General features: G+C 35.1%; 1 pseudogene; it reads left to right on the plus strand.

Moving 5' to 3' along the window:
* The first annotated feature begins 4,453 nt into the window (after positions 1–4,453).
* Positions 4,454–10,496, plus strand: LOC143625681 (putative protein arginine N-methyltransferase 6; annotated as a pseudogene).
* The last annotated feature ends 5,786 nt before the right edge of the window (positions 10,497–16,282 follow it).

The raw sequence follows: 16,282 nt of genomic DNA on the forward strand, positions 1-16,282 counted from the left end.
TGATCATACAAACTCCCCGGTAAAATGCTCACACAAGATCCAAGATCCAATAAAGCCATGTCTAATTTAAAATCACCTATTAGTATTGAAATAATAGGTGTTCCTAGATCTTGAAGTTTTGGGGGGAAGGGTACCCATCAAAACAGTGTTCACACTAGCAGCTAAATCAAGTTGTTTAGGAAATTTGTGACATCGTTTATGGGTACTTAACTCTTCTAAACACTCAACATGATCAGAACTCTCTATAATTTTTTCAAGAAACGGTTTATTTATTTTCACTTTTTCAAAACTTTTCCACCTTTCGCCCTTAGGTGGTTCCCGTTTACTTAAATTTTTTAATGCAAGTAAAGCTAATGGAATGGAACTTTCACATTCAAATTACTACTTTCAGCAAACTTGTTATTTGAATCGTTTTTAGATTTTGTAAAACTTTTAATTTCCTGATCATGTTCACCCTCATTCTGAGACTCAATTATATCATTCACCCCACCTTCAACACATTGTGGATAATGAGTTTCAACAACAAAGAATTCAGAAAGAGGGCGAGTACTTGCCTCATTTACGTGAACACTCGTTGTGTTAAAGGATTTGTGAGCTGGACATATTTGAGTAGTACTACAAAGCTTACCTTGATCTCTTCTGATGATTGCCACTTCTTCAGTTAATTTTCCAACCTGTTGTGACAATGCCTTGATTTCCTTATCTCTGATCTCGTTGCCTTTCTGAATATCCATCATTAACTCAATAATTGTATCCAATTTTTCATTGATGGAGTTATCATCTGACCCATACTGACCCATTTGCCTATTTTGTGAAATTGCTGGACTATCTCGATAGTGATGCAGCCCTTCACAATAACAAAAATAACTATCATTGCTCATGGTGACAATAGCGTGCTCAGGTTTCTGGATTTTCTGTTAAAAATAACCTGCAAAAAGAACTAAAATACCCGAGGTAAAATGGAACAGAAATAAACAAAAAAAAACAAGAAAAATCTTTTGTATTTTTGAATTTTTATTATTATTATTCGTTTTTTTAGAAAACTCAAACAAACGATATAACACTAAGCGCACTAGCTCCCCAGCAACGGCGCCATTTTGATGACCGTCATTTTAGTCATGCAAAAACCTCAATAAACTATATAGATAGAGTAAGTAAGGTATCGTATTCACGAGAAACATGTGGTCAGTGTTACAAAATATGTTTGATTATTTACTCTAATATTAACTAACTATGGTGGACAAACGATGTCAAGCAAAATTTGAAAGATTGATTTTAAAAAACAATTTAAAGAAAATGCTACCTTTTCCGGATTTCATGTTCTAGGTGTCACACAAAACTCAATTTAATCAATTAATGCGACACCACATAAACATGGTGCTGGAAAGTTAGTTAATTTAAGTGGTAATTAAAAAGAGGTCTTTGTCATCAGGTCTTTTACTGCTCAATTACCCTATTTACTAGTGTGAATCAACTTACTTTATGTCATCCAACAAGCTACTAGGTTTTGTCATCAACCGAACAAGTTGTAAAGCAAAGACTACTAACACATGCAAATAATTTAAATAAACCAACACATCAGTTTGTTTATACAACGTTGTCAATGTCAAAAACAAATCCAAACATGAATAATATTGAGAAAAGTGTTAAACCCTACGAACCGTCCACCTGAAGGAAACCACGGGTGATTTTAGCCGCTCATTCTTGTGTGTTGCCCTTGATCCAAATGCGTCTAGCAACTCTAATTTTCTGTGCACGCAGCCCTAGGCTGCTGCCCTTTTCCTCCTCTGTTCCCAAAAACTCTCGATAATCCCCCCTGTCCCCCGAAACCTCTCGTATGATATGCCCTTTTCTTGTGGGCTGTAATTTCCTTCATGATGGGCCGGTGATGATTAAATTCTGCAGCCCACTTGTTCTGATCGGTTTAGGTACACATGTTATAAAACCATATTACTAGACCACATGTGGTCATCCACCATTACATCAAATGTCACCTGCTCAAATAAATTATTGGCATAATAAATTATCTCCACAATAATTAATCAAACTAGATTTACATTCATATTCAATTCAACGAGAGTTTGATTCATTATTGTAATTCTCACTATCACAATCTTTTAACATATATGATGTGATCAACGTTACAAGTACCAATATATAATAGTGAGTAAAGTTTAAACTTTTAAGCATCGTTTTAGCTTGTTTACTCTGTAACATATGAAATATAAAAACCACTTGTATAAAGATTGTTTAACATAAAATTATGAATAAAAGCATTCATTTATATATATTTGGAATGTGTAAAACAACCACTCATCACCTACCAACACCCAATGTCCACCACCACCACCCATCATGCGCCGCCGCCGCCACCACCACCACCGTCCACCACCACCCACCGTCCGCCACCACCACCACCCACCACCGCCGTCCACCACCACCACCCATCGTCCGCCACCACCACCGTCCATCACCGCCACCACCCACCGTCCACTACCACCACCACCACCACCATCCACCACCCACCACCATCCACCCGTCGGCCACAAACCATCGTCCACCACCACCACCCATCGTCCGCCACCACCACCCACCACCACCACCTACCATCCGCCACTAACACCATCCACCACCCACCACCACCGTCCATCACCATCACCACCACCACCATCCATCACCACCACCACCCACCCGTCGGCCACAACCGTCGTCCACTACCACCAACCACCGTCAGCCACCACCATACACCACCACCACCTACCATCCGCCACCAACATCGTCGACCACCCACCACCATCACCGTTCATCACCATCACCACCCATCGTCCGCCACCACCACCCACCACCACCACCAACCATCTGCCACCAACACCGTCCACCATCACCGTCCATCACCACCACCACCCACCGCCCACCACCAACTATTTTACTATTCTACAGACGTTAATGACTTATATCTACTGTGATATGTATGATAGGTAACTAATTTTCAGCTTATGCAGACGATACTCAGTTTATAATACAAACAATATTATATTTTTAGATTGCAGACCTTCAGAACACATCTTCAGCTGCAGTCATGAAATCAGATTGCAGACAGTTTTTGTCTTTAAAAACAAACAGCACCTTGTGTAATAAGCTGGCACATATGTTTTTATATTGAATTTTTTTTTAAGAAAAACAACAATTTATCATGCCATTTAATTTGCATTCAATTGTTTATTAAGAAAAACAACAGTCCAATTCGATATGAGTTAAAAACCGGTTTTTAAAACATCCAAATAGATGTACATATTTTTTAAAAGATATAGAGATATGAAGATATTAATGAAGGGTATAATTCTAATTTTAAAATCAGGATCGTATTTGATAAAATAAATAAGTTTAAAATTTAACTGTTAAAATAAGCGAATTGGATTATGAACTTAATCAAATGATTTTAGACTTTCTTATGTATCTCATGATACCTTTGGTCTTTTCTTGTATTAGTTATTGGTAGTTTGAGTACAACATTATTCCTTCAAAATGTTATTAAACTTAATATACAAATTTTACAAACAATTGAATACGAATAGGGTGTTCGTGATCTGGTTTTGACTATTTTAGATCAAACAGTTAGTACAGAGATTCTATAATAAAAAATCAAAACCGAATCATTCAAATTTAAAACAAACCAAAGTGAATCGTTATAAACAGTTTGTTTGGTTACGGATTGGCCTTTTATGGACTCTTATGCAAAAGATTAAAATTCACAAAAAAATAAAGCAAATTTACTATTAAAAAAATGCGGAAACCAGAAAGTATTGACATGATCCATAAACTTGAACACTAAACGCATACAAAGATTTAAAACAAAAGAAAGCGTGAATATGATTCAAAGTAATATATTCTACTTGAACATTATTACATATAAAATAATAGAAAGTATTGCTTGGTTAATAAGCTAGTTTTATTTTTACTAAAACATAAAACATTATAAATAGATAGAAATATAAAATAAAATAATCAAAACAAAAATATGCTTAAACTTTAAGGTCGTTTCGTCGGCCGGTTTTAAACGAGAACCGTAGACCAAACCATTTACTATGGTTTCAAACTTTTAAAACCGACCCACCGAAAGTCTAAAGAAAACACCTTAAAATGAAAACGGTGAACAGTTTTATGATTTTAAACCAAACCGTTGACACCGCTACATAAAACCAACAAAGCCAAGAGGGTTAATTAGTTATAAACAAATCACAAAACCAACTAATAATATCAACGAATGTTAAAAAATGAATTTAAAATTAGAAGGCTTTAGAGTATTGATGCCATTGACTCCCTACACTATTTCTAGCCTGTGTTTAAAACTTCAACCCATTCCAGTGATTATGCAACCCAAGCTCCTCCATTCATGTTATCATCAACGGCGAATAGGAACGACGAATCTGATCAACGCAGGGTGGAATATTACATGAGTAACATTAAAGCTCCATCTTACTCTGCTTTTAAAAATGTTTGGAAATCACTTAATGAGCTTAGTCAGCTTAGTGTGAACCGTGGAACCCATGCTCAAGCACCGGATCTTGATGATGTAGTTCGCGGTAACGCCTCTATAACCAACTTCAACAACTATTATAGTGGTCATGAGAAAGCACCGTCACGATTCGCGATGGTTCATAATAATCATAATCATTCGAATAAAGATGAGTCCATTGATACTCCAACATCTTATCAGCGCATATATATATAGATGTGGATGAGTTGGCAAAGAAATATATCCAGAAAGCACTGGCAAGCAATCAAGCCCAAATTACTCCAACTAATCTTTAATTTCCTTCCTTATCAATTAGTATCATGTTTTGGTTTTCTATATATTGTACGTTTTGTTTGAGAAATAAAATAAGAAAACTGTTTTAGCGTTCTTATTCCTTCTATGTTGTTCTTAGACACTAACCCACTTTAAGAGTCACCGATGCAACAACAGATGCAACTCACTAATCAACCGATGACCCGTCCCACGCCCCGGGCACAGAAATCAACACCAGCCGCCACCCCACGATCAACTCCCACAAACCACCAACCATTGATGGCTCGAACCCTCTCGATTGGATTTTCCGAGCCGAGAATTACTTCACCTATCACAACACTCATAATGCCCAACGCATCAACGATGTGATAAAATAGTTTAAAAGGCTAATAAAAAGTTAACATGTTACATTTTTTATATTCACTTAGTACATAAAATGCGACAATTTAATGTGATACGTTAAATTGACATGTGTCCTAAATTATTTTTTTTTATTAGCAAAGACAGACAGATTTTACGTGCATACCTTAAAAACTTAATGAACTCACTACTAAAAAATATACCTTTAATGACACGCCAATTATGACATATAGTCATTTTATAACAGGTAAAAACCACGTATCACTAAAATATGTCATCTTTTATTAAAACTTGAAGAAACGATGACAAGCATTTTACGTGTAATTGTTTTAATGTCATTAAAGGTTAAAAAAAACATTGAATACACTTTTGAGTGTATGCCATGTTTAAGTGTCACTTTTTAATTTATAGGGCTTGTTACAAAACCCACTTTCATCTCATCGTACACCTTTCAATTCTCATGGCAGTAACCTAATTCTAAGCACATCTTCCATGGCAGTAACCTAATTCCACCTCTCATCATTTGACCTCTCTCATCTCATAAGTCCAATTGATGATTTCTAGGGCTCTGGATTTACGGATCTGCATCTAATTGATGATTACGGCTCGGATTGCTCGCTATTACGGTATAATCTTTTACTTGTTGTGTTAAATTGGTACATAAATTGGCTTTACGGATCTGCTGATGCATGGCGTCTTTGTCTTTTTTCACGATTACGGCTCAGATTCGCAATTACAGATCTACTGATGCATCAACAGATCAATTTCCGTCTTCAATTTTGATTAAGCTAAAAATTGGTGCATAAATTCGGTTAGGTTTTGTGTTTCCGTCTTCAATTTTGATTAATCTTTCAGTAATTGTAATTTTGAAACCCTAGGTTTTGTGTTTTGGAACTGGAAATCGAATTAGAACACGTTTTCCTGTAGTTGTACCTAATTTGCCGGAACTTTAGTTTGAATCCGCGAATTGGAGCCTATGTATTCAATGATTGCAATTTTGAAACCCTAGGTTTGTGTTTTTAGACTAGAAATCACAATTTGAATTGATGAATTAGAGCGTATCTTATGTCCATCTCTGATTTGCAATGTGTAATGCACAAATGCTCTGTAAAATTGCAAATGAACAAATTGCATTACAAACTGGTTGATTTTCTGTAACATTTGTTACTTTTCAAACCCGAATACCCAACCCATTTCAAATTTTTGGTTTTTGTTTACAAATATATATATATATATATATATATATATATATATATATTTGTAAACAAAAACCAAAAATTTGAAATGGGTTGGGTATTCGGGTTTGAAAAGTAACAAATGTTACAGAAAATCAACCAGTTTGTAATGCAATTTGTTCATTTGCAATTTTAATATATATATATATATATATCTCAAATTCGTTTCGATGTATTTTTATTTATTAATATTTATCATTAATAAATAGTCCCGACGATTGAAGTTAATCGCTCGAGCATTCTTTTTATTTGCGGTCAATTATTAAAACTTCGAGAGTTAACGTTTCTATTCAACCGACTCGCGAACTATAAGAGTATAGTTTCAAAATTTTCTAAGTTATAAACCTATGTTACATTTATAAGACATTTTAAAGTTCAAGGTTCATTTTGAAAGATTAGTTTACTCTATGTTTTTAAGAGTCTTGAAAAGTACAAGGGCCTAATGTGTAACATTGGAATTCAAAATATATTATTTATTAAAAACCCAGCCACCCAACCCTCCCCCCTACCCGTTTTTCCGGCCCGGCTTTCTGGCCACCGGAAATCGGTTCCGGCCAACCTCCAAACACCTCAATCTTCGCCTCTTTGACCCGCTAAATTAGCCGAACGACTTTAAACCTCGATATTATATGATAACTAATATATTAGTTATACTATAACACTCTATAATTGCGGTTTAATTCCCTTGTCATTCGCCGGAATTCGGGTTAATCAAATTAATGCCATTAACGAGCCTACGCTCCCATTTACTAGTATAAATAGGACCCTTAACTAAAGCTAAACTCGTCCACAACCATCAATTGATCTAACAAACACTCTATAATACGCCATTGATTCCTTACAGTCCGTTTTTCCGGCCATCCGCTGTCGCCGTCAACCTAAAATACTTACAGGTAATAGTTAGTTAGTTTTGTTTCATTGTTCAACGTTAATTAAAACCCCCAACCTTAATTAAACTAATATGGAACTAATTAGGAGAATTGAAATTTAGGGTTTCTATGGGAAGAAGATGAACTTCATGTTAAAATATATAAATTTTTGTTTCTGTTCCAAGTTCAAGCATACAAGCTGGAGCAGTTGGTTACTGTGTGTGCTTATGGACATAAGGACCCGGGTTCGAAACCCGGGTCAAGCGTTTTTATATTTTTTTTGTATTTTCTTTTAACAGCTTGTTTAGTTATATTAATTAAATGATTTATGTATTTAAAAATCATTTTAAATCAATAAAACCACTTTTAAACTAAACAATATTTTTTTTTTATAAATAAGTATAAGTTTTATCTCACCATTTTCCATGTAAAAACCAACTTCCAAACTCGTTAAAACGATAAATTTCTCGTTTAGATTCCGTTACGTTAGATTCAATTCATTAACCTTAAAATTTGTTAAGCTTATATTTCATTAATCATTAATCCGTTAAGATTAATTGGTTTGTTAACTTTATTTCGTTAACCATAATTCTTTTGAGTTTAATTCGTTATTTTTAATCCGTTAAACTTTGATTCGGTAAAGATAATTTGGTAAACTATAATTCAATTTGTTAGCTGAAAATATTTTTAAACCGTTAAAGTTAGTTTATAAACCGTTAGCTTATTGCATCAACTTTATATTCCTTTTCGTTAGATATTTATAAACGCTAAAATAATTGTACTAGATAAATTTCTCGTTTAAAATCCGTACATTTTAACTCACATATTAGTGTTAAGATCATAATATTAAAATAATTCTTGGTTCGTTAAAATTCCGTTAAAGCCTAAAAATAATATTAAATAAATTCATGCCTTAAAATAATAAAAGCTAAATAAAACAATATATATTTCCAATAAAATTGGACAATAATTAACTTTAATAATCCCGTTAGATAGTCTTTAAATATGCGATTTTATTTTATAGTTCGAGAAGTTCAATCGTTTCGGATTCTTTAACGCACTTTCGGTTGCTTCGGTTTCGTTATTGTGCTTTCGGCTTTTATTACAAGTTTGTCTTCGATTTCAAGGTGAGTTTTTCACCACCCCTTTTTAAAGTTTTAATGTTTTGGGGTAGCATATGTATCCTTATAAAAATTCAAGCATTGTTTCTTCTATTACAAACTACAATTCATATATGGACTTGTGTGCTACTTGCACGAATATTACTTGCACGATTGTGAAGCCTCATTAAGTATGATCATACGCCTCCCTTTGCACTCCGGTCCATTTGTATCGAGTGGAAAAGGGCCTCATTATCCAAGTACGTTGGTTGTTACCAATTGGAAAGGACCTTACTTGCGCGATTACCCAAGTACGTTGGTTGTTACCAACTGTAAAGGACTTACTTGTTCGTTTATCACTTGTCCATGAATTGTATGGTTTTTACGTACGTACTTAAACTGTGGAAACTCACTGGCTATTTATAGCTGACTTTATTTTATACATATGTTACAGGTGTAAAGATACGAGGATGAAAGTTAGAAGACACATAGCATGCTTATAGGATATTCAAAGAACAACCTAGCATTTGTTTATTTATTTGTTACAACTTGTATTATTTGATAAACTTGTGTTACATGAAGATTTAAATGAAATAATGTTATTATGGTCACCTAATAGTGTCACGTGTGTTTGAGCAATCTGTATGTTACACTCGGGCGTTTCCGCTTTAGCCGGGGTGTTACATTTTCAGTATCAATATTTAAGGTATTTGAAATTGAGAACTTGTTTGTGGTGTGATTAGTTTATATTCGTTGTAGTTTTAGCTTCTTTCATTTGCTCATTTTAATATATGATTTTTTTTTAATTGCTTGTATTATAGGTTGTTTTAAATTTTGGCTGTGGTACAGGAATTATCTCAATATTGCGAATCATGTATGTCTTGCCGCTTCTAGCAGTTTGGTATAATGCTGTTAATGATGTCAATAGGGATGAGCTCCGGATGGTACTGGTACCGATCCCGAAAATCCCGATCCCGAAATTCGGAAATAGTTGGTACCGGTACCGGTATTTCGTGAAAAATTCGGGAAATACCGAGCCCGTACCGAACCGTACTGATACCATACCGATACCGAAAACTCAAAACTTGGTACCGATTCGGTACTGACGGTACCATACCGGTACCGAATTCGGTACCGGTATGGTACCAATAGGTACCCGTACCGAAAACGCTCATCCCTAATTGTCAACATTTACAACTTTTAAACAATATGAAATTTAATAAATTTTAATACTTTTTACTTGTATTTCTGCAGCTATACATGGCCCCTGTTACAAATCGCGACCGATTGCAGAAAGTGTTGATTTCTGGCGGAATGTCTATGGGATTTACAGTGAGTTAAAAAGATAATATGAGTTTAATTTACCAACATCATGTATGTGTAATATTAATAATTTCATATATATTGCAGTGTCTCCAATAATGCAAGTAGCAAAATGTTGCGCCTTTGAGGTGCCATCTGTAGAGACGATCAGTGGAGAAAATGTTCTTACATGGCCGCATTTGGTACCTATTTTCAATTCTAGAAACTAATGTTATTTTCATATATTATAAATTTTGTTTTCAGTGGAAACAGGTAAAGCATGTGGATTGCTATGCAGTCACAGAAAAAGAAGCAGAATCAGTGACATCAAACTTTAAGTTTCAATCTATGATTGGAGGTAAAGTCCTTTGCTTATATTGTGATAACTTAATCTGACAGTTGTTTGAATATTAATATTATTTTATTTCAGCTCCTTTCCATGGGTTTGCATTTTGGTTTGATGTTAAGTTTGGTGGACCCCTAATAATAACCGAGCGCTTATAACTGTTGAACAGTCAACTGAAACAAAGACTTCTGGTAGTTATCGGAGGAAACGAGCCAGTCTAGATGATGCACTTGTACTTTCCACCGCACCTGAGGATCCTCCTACACATTGGCAACAGGTATATGCCAAATCGGCCCGTTCATAAGTAAATGGGTCAAAATGGCCGCTTAGTTTATATATTGTTTTTGTATCAATTACTAAATATATTTTAAATTTTGACAGACGATGGTGTACATCTATGATCCAATAGACGTGGAGCAGGATCAGGTTATTTACGGCGGTGTTACAATAACGCGATGCTTAGATAACTTTCGGTGCATTAACATTCATCTTTAATACAAGTGAGTTACTCCTTTTAAATAGTTTCTAGAACCTCATTCTTTTCTAATATAACGAATACTTGTTTGACTTTTTTTGTTGCAGTGTGGATGAAAGAAATAATAGGCTGAAAAGCAGGGATACTTCACCATGGTAATAAAAATGTAGTATTTTTTTTTCATTTTTTTACATAACATGAGAAAGTTGTATGTTTAGGTATATATATGTAACACATGAAATAGTTGTGTGAGTAGAAAAGTAGTATTTTTGACCTAAGTATGGACATAACTGTTTAATAAATTGATTTAGGTAGACTTGTAAACAAACCTAACGAACCCGAACGGGGCATGTTTGTGGTCGTCCGCTTAACTTTAACTAAACAAGCGATCGAATGTGAACAATTAAACGATTTTTGGTGTTCGTTTGTTAAGAAAATGAACGTGTTTTTGTCCGTTCGTTAATAGGATAAACAAAGGGGTCATGAATATAAGCGAACATAAGCAAAGAAATATATAAACGGATGAACTTAAACAATAAACTAACGAACATAAATGAAAGTTAATGAACGAATGCTATAAACAAACATTTACTAACATAAATGAATGGATGTAGATGCATTCAATTAATAAATTTGTTAATTGAGCCACAATAAAAGCTGGAGCTCATTTAAGCTCGGTTCGATTTCTTCAGTAAGTAACCTTACTTTCCATTTACAGACTATTTGTTTTTGATTTTTTATTTTTCATTTACAGACTATTTGTTTAGACTTTTTATTAATGTATTGTTTTGTTAATTCGACAGGAGTGTTCGTTTTACAGTTCATTTTCATGTGAAAATCCTCCTGTCAACTCTTTCATCAAGACAGGTAATTATTGATAACAACTTTTAAAGTACGTTTATAATGCATTTTTATGGTTCTGAAAATTTTCACCTTTGCAATAGCCAACTTCGAGACATCTTGCAGTGGCCCCTTTATGACATCTCATTGAGAAGGACCCGGTATGTAACCACATATCTGGTGACTGGTTAGTCCTACAGGTTCAAGAGCTCACATCTCTTTGCTTATCAGGTGATGTGTATTATAATATCATTTGGAACCACTTGTTGTCATTGTAAACTAACAGTTATAATATTATTCACAGATAGGCACAATTCAATTTAAACACATGAGGCCAGTTGGTGTGTGGCTCCTAAAATTCTCTTCTGGACAAGGTACATACATGTAATATAATTGAAATAATGTATAACACTAGTTACTAGTTATGATAATTACTAGTAATATATATAGAGTTAAGATTGTTTTTTTTTTAATCTGAAATTACTTTATTTGTTGTAGGAATTCGTGAAGATTGGTCGACTTTTGTTGCAAACGTAATTTGGCGGTGAAATTTTGTATTGAAACTTTAATTTAGGAAAAAATATTGTTAACTTTGTAATGTTTGTTATTATGTTATGAAATGGATTGCTTTGCTACATATGTATTTTATTTTGTATTATGATTATTAATTGTCATTTAATGTGAAAACTGGTAATTCTACAAAAAGAAATATATATATTTTTAAAACGGCTAAAATCATGACACGTATTTATGACACACAAATGTAGGTCATCTTAATTATGACAGAGGTTTTCTTGACACACATTGTGTGTCGTAAAAGAGTGACATAAATGCATGTCATAAACAGTTGACACACAAATGCATGTCATTTTTCTTTTATGACATGGCATTCCTTGATACGCTTCTACGTGTCATCTACCTCCTTTAATGACGCGTATTAAAGGTGTATTTTCTAGCAGTGACTTATGCTATTATTATTAGTCATATGTTTACCTCTGATGGGAACTTGATGCTTTACTAAATAATTGTTGGAATGGTATGCCAAATGTGTGGCTAACTATTGGTATACCATTGAGTATCAATGCGATTCTAAAAAAAGAGAAAAAATTGTTGACTATTGACATTGACTTGGTGGACTACAGCATCTCTTGCATTTGCTTAAACACCAACCCATATTCATGTAAACTATTCTTTTACCACTCAACAAAAATGTATTATGATCAAGATGTATCATCCACGGACAATAGTGACGATGAATCTCAGTTCCCGACCGACGATAAACGCGCGGTGGGTTATAAAGCATACGTTAAAGCTCCGTCTTGCTCGGCTTTTCAAAAAGTTGGGAACTCGCCTATTGGGAGCGGTGATCATTGGCCAGGTCAAACCTATGCTCAAGCACCAGGTCTTGATGCTGTAGTGCGCAACAACTCTACAACTGGCTACTTTAACTATTATAGTGTTGATGCCAAACCACCTTCACTATCTGCGGTGGTTCATCAAAATTATTCGAACCTGGGTGGATACTTTGCAAATATTGCAAATTATCAAAAACCAATCGAAAGGGACTTTCATGTTAGTAAGATAGGACCCATGGGTGTACCTAGTAGAAGAGAAAAGTGGGGAACCGCCCTTGACTATTATAATGGTCGTAAGGAGGCGCCATCACGAACCGCGATGGTTCATCAAAATCGTATATTATCCACAAACAAACGTAAGGGACCTTCCGCGTGGAAAGTTAATGGAACCCAGGGGCGTACCCGATAGAAAAGAAATGGAGGCATTCGCCCCCAACTGTTATAGTGGTCATGATGAAGCGCCAACACCATCCGCAATGGTTCATCAAAATTATTCGCCACGCGTAAAGGATTATGGTCATCATGAGGAACCTGCACCGTCACGATTCGGAATGGTTCATCAAAATTATTCGCCGCAAGTAAAGGACTTTCAGCGTGTAAAATTCACGGGCCCCTCCAAACCTAGTAGAAAAGATATGGAGCCAGAAGATATGCTGGCACTCGCCATCCGCAAGTATGGTGGTGGTTATGACGAACCACCGTCACGATTCACAATGGTTCATCAAACTCATTAATTCGAATCTAGGTGGATCCATTGTAAATAGTCCACGCCAAGCACGGCGGATGTCACACCCCGCCCTAGGGCCTAGGCGTATGACCAATAGTAGGTACCTGTTTTATAAATATATCAAAGTTATGTTCTTTTAGCATAACTCTTTTGAATAAAATATCATTATATTGAAATCTCGGGAATTTAATACCCGTTTTAAAATACATGTCATTTTAAAATATGATTCTTCACAGTATTTTAAATATCTGAGTCATCAGATCACCTCTAATGACTATGTCCTCAATCTTCTTATTTGTCTTGCTTGTCTGTTCTAACATTTACTATTTCCCTGAAATGTGGGGAAAATACGTCAGCTATGTGCTGGTGAATAACGCTGACTCAACAAAAAGGTTTTCATAATTCATCATACATAATCATATACAAATCATATTCGTTATGACACAACACCAATAGCAGTCAACGACTCAGTGGGTCTCATCCCATCTCATCGGAACTAAAAATACCAATAGACCACATAATCGGACTTCACTCGCCATAGAGACAGTCACTTGCCATATGGTCAGTATGTTTGTAGTGTGCCCACTACAAAACATTTATGTATGGATCCAGACACATGTGTATTTATCCTGAGTGTTTAGTATTATCTTGTATCAAAACGTTTTAGAGGATTTGAACCAACCCTCATGCAAATATTTCCACAACTCTTTTACATATGGATAACAGTCCATAGTTTTAAAGAGTAAATATCTTTTCAAATTATACAGTACATAGACGTATTCACGTCATAAAACATTTCACACTATAAAAAGGTTTGGGCGTATTCACCTTTTGTGATATCAATGTATCTCACTCAGAAATGTTTGCTGTTTATCTCGGACCTATAGTACGAGAATAATATTTTATAAATAACTAGATCTACAATCTAGCTATACACCTTAAGTCTATTTGCATAACCTTTACCTTGATATTCATTTCATTTATAAAACATTCATATACTACGTTTCTTCATCATGAAGAAACGTATATATATATATATATCCCATTTCTTCATTCATAAGAAATATCTTTATAATAAAGAATAATATTTTATTCATAACCTTATCTTATGAAAGTTATATTTCACTTATTATCTGATCAAGGTATAGACTATACCCCTGACTATGGTCTAAGCCATATATAATAAAATAATCGGGCAGAACCCCTACCTTGTATGGCTTATCTATGAAATGCTTAAACTTCACGTGGGCAACACTCCTGCTTGCACGTAATTCTAGACAACGAGCGTATCGGGAATGATGGGATTTTGGCATGAAAACTGAGGTAAAGTGTGTGTGATGTGATGGAGACTTCATCCCCATAGCTGCCTATTTATAGCCTGAATCTGTGCATCTTCGCGTATCGCGAAGGTGTACTAGCTTAGGTGAGTCATCGCGTAGGCTTGCCACGTGTCACCACGTGTCACTCCGGTCTGCCACGTGTCCCGTGACATGTCCTGCATCTTCGCGTATCGCGAAGTTGCCTTTCTTGTCATCTTCGCGTATCACGAAGATGCTAAAGTTTCATTTTCAGAGCGTGCGAAGTGCAAAGTGCGCCATCAAAACGCCACATTACGCCCCTCGCCCGAGTCCGAGTCCATGCGCGTGCGCGTCGGGTGCTTCGCACCCTCCGCTAGGACTAGTAAGAGTGGTTAGTTACACAAGAACATTCTCAAGCAAAACTCCTTCCTTATAAAGTGCTTCCATTTCTTTCCTACTTTCCATGTGGGATGGAGTTTCCATACTTATTTTCTTTAGCAAAAAAATGCCTTCATTTCTTTATCTTATTTTTCCATTACTTATTTCATAAATACTTTTAGTCCTTTAACTTTATAAACTTGTTAAATTTAAACCAAAATTTTGTGGGTGTTACATCCTCCCCACCTTGAAATGAATCTCGTCCTCGAGATTCGCTAGAACAAATGTAGATACTTCTTTCTCTTTTTTGATTCTAACTCCCAAGTAAATTTCTGGTCCTCTTCGGGAGTTCCACCTTATTTTGACTAACTTTAGCTTTTGACGTTTATGCACCTTATTAAATCTTCAACTTGTAAAGGTTGGTCTACAAATTTTAGTTTTTCGTTAATTTCAATATCCTTTAGAGGTATAGCTAAAGTTTCGTCAGCCAAACACTTGCATAAATTAGAAACATGAAATACATCATGTATGCCTTTCATTTCTTCTGACAATCGTAAACGATAAGCTACAATACCGATTCATAATTTTTCTTTCTTACTGAATCATACAATACCTTTCAAAGGTGGAACCTTTTAATAAGACTTTATCGCCTACTTGAAATTCTAACGATTTACGGTGAATATCAGCATAATTCTTTTGTCGATCTCTTGCTTGTCTCAAGTCGTTCACAGATTCAAAGTATCTTATCCGTGGTTTCTTGGACTATCTTAGATCCAGACATTTGATTGTCTCCTATTTCAAACCAATATACAGATGTTCTACCTTTTTCTCCATACAATGTTTCAAATGGTGTGGCCTGAATACTTGTGTGACTGTGATTATTCCAACTTACTCCTAGATCAATCACACAAGCTCGGAGCATATCTTCAAACGTTTGAATTGTTCTTTCATTTTATAAAGTGTTTTCGTTCCTTTCCCACTTCTTATGTGGGATGGAGTTTTCTCATCTCCATACTATGCTTTTATTTTCTTTATCTCATTTCTTCCTATTACTATCTCGAAAATATTTCGGCCACATAAATAGGGGATCTATCCGAAATGTTACATTCTCCCCACCTTGAAATAAATCCTAGTCATCGTTGTCTTGGGTGTGGATGTTCTTACGATTAGATTCTTTCTAATCTGATTCTCAAATTTAATTACAGAAT

This window comes from Bidens hawaiensis, unplaced genomic scaffold (genome assembly GCF_021521415.1).
Source record: "Bidens hawaiensis isolate Kalapana, Puna unplaced genomic scaffold, B.hawaiensis_p1.1 tig00004192_1, whole genome shotgun sequence".
Lineage (NCBI taxonomy): Eukaryota > Viridiplantae > Streptophyta > Magnoliopsida > Asterales > Asteraceae > Bidens > Bidens hawaiensis.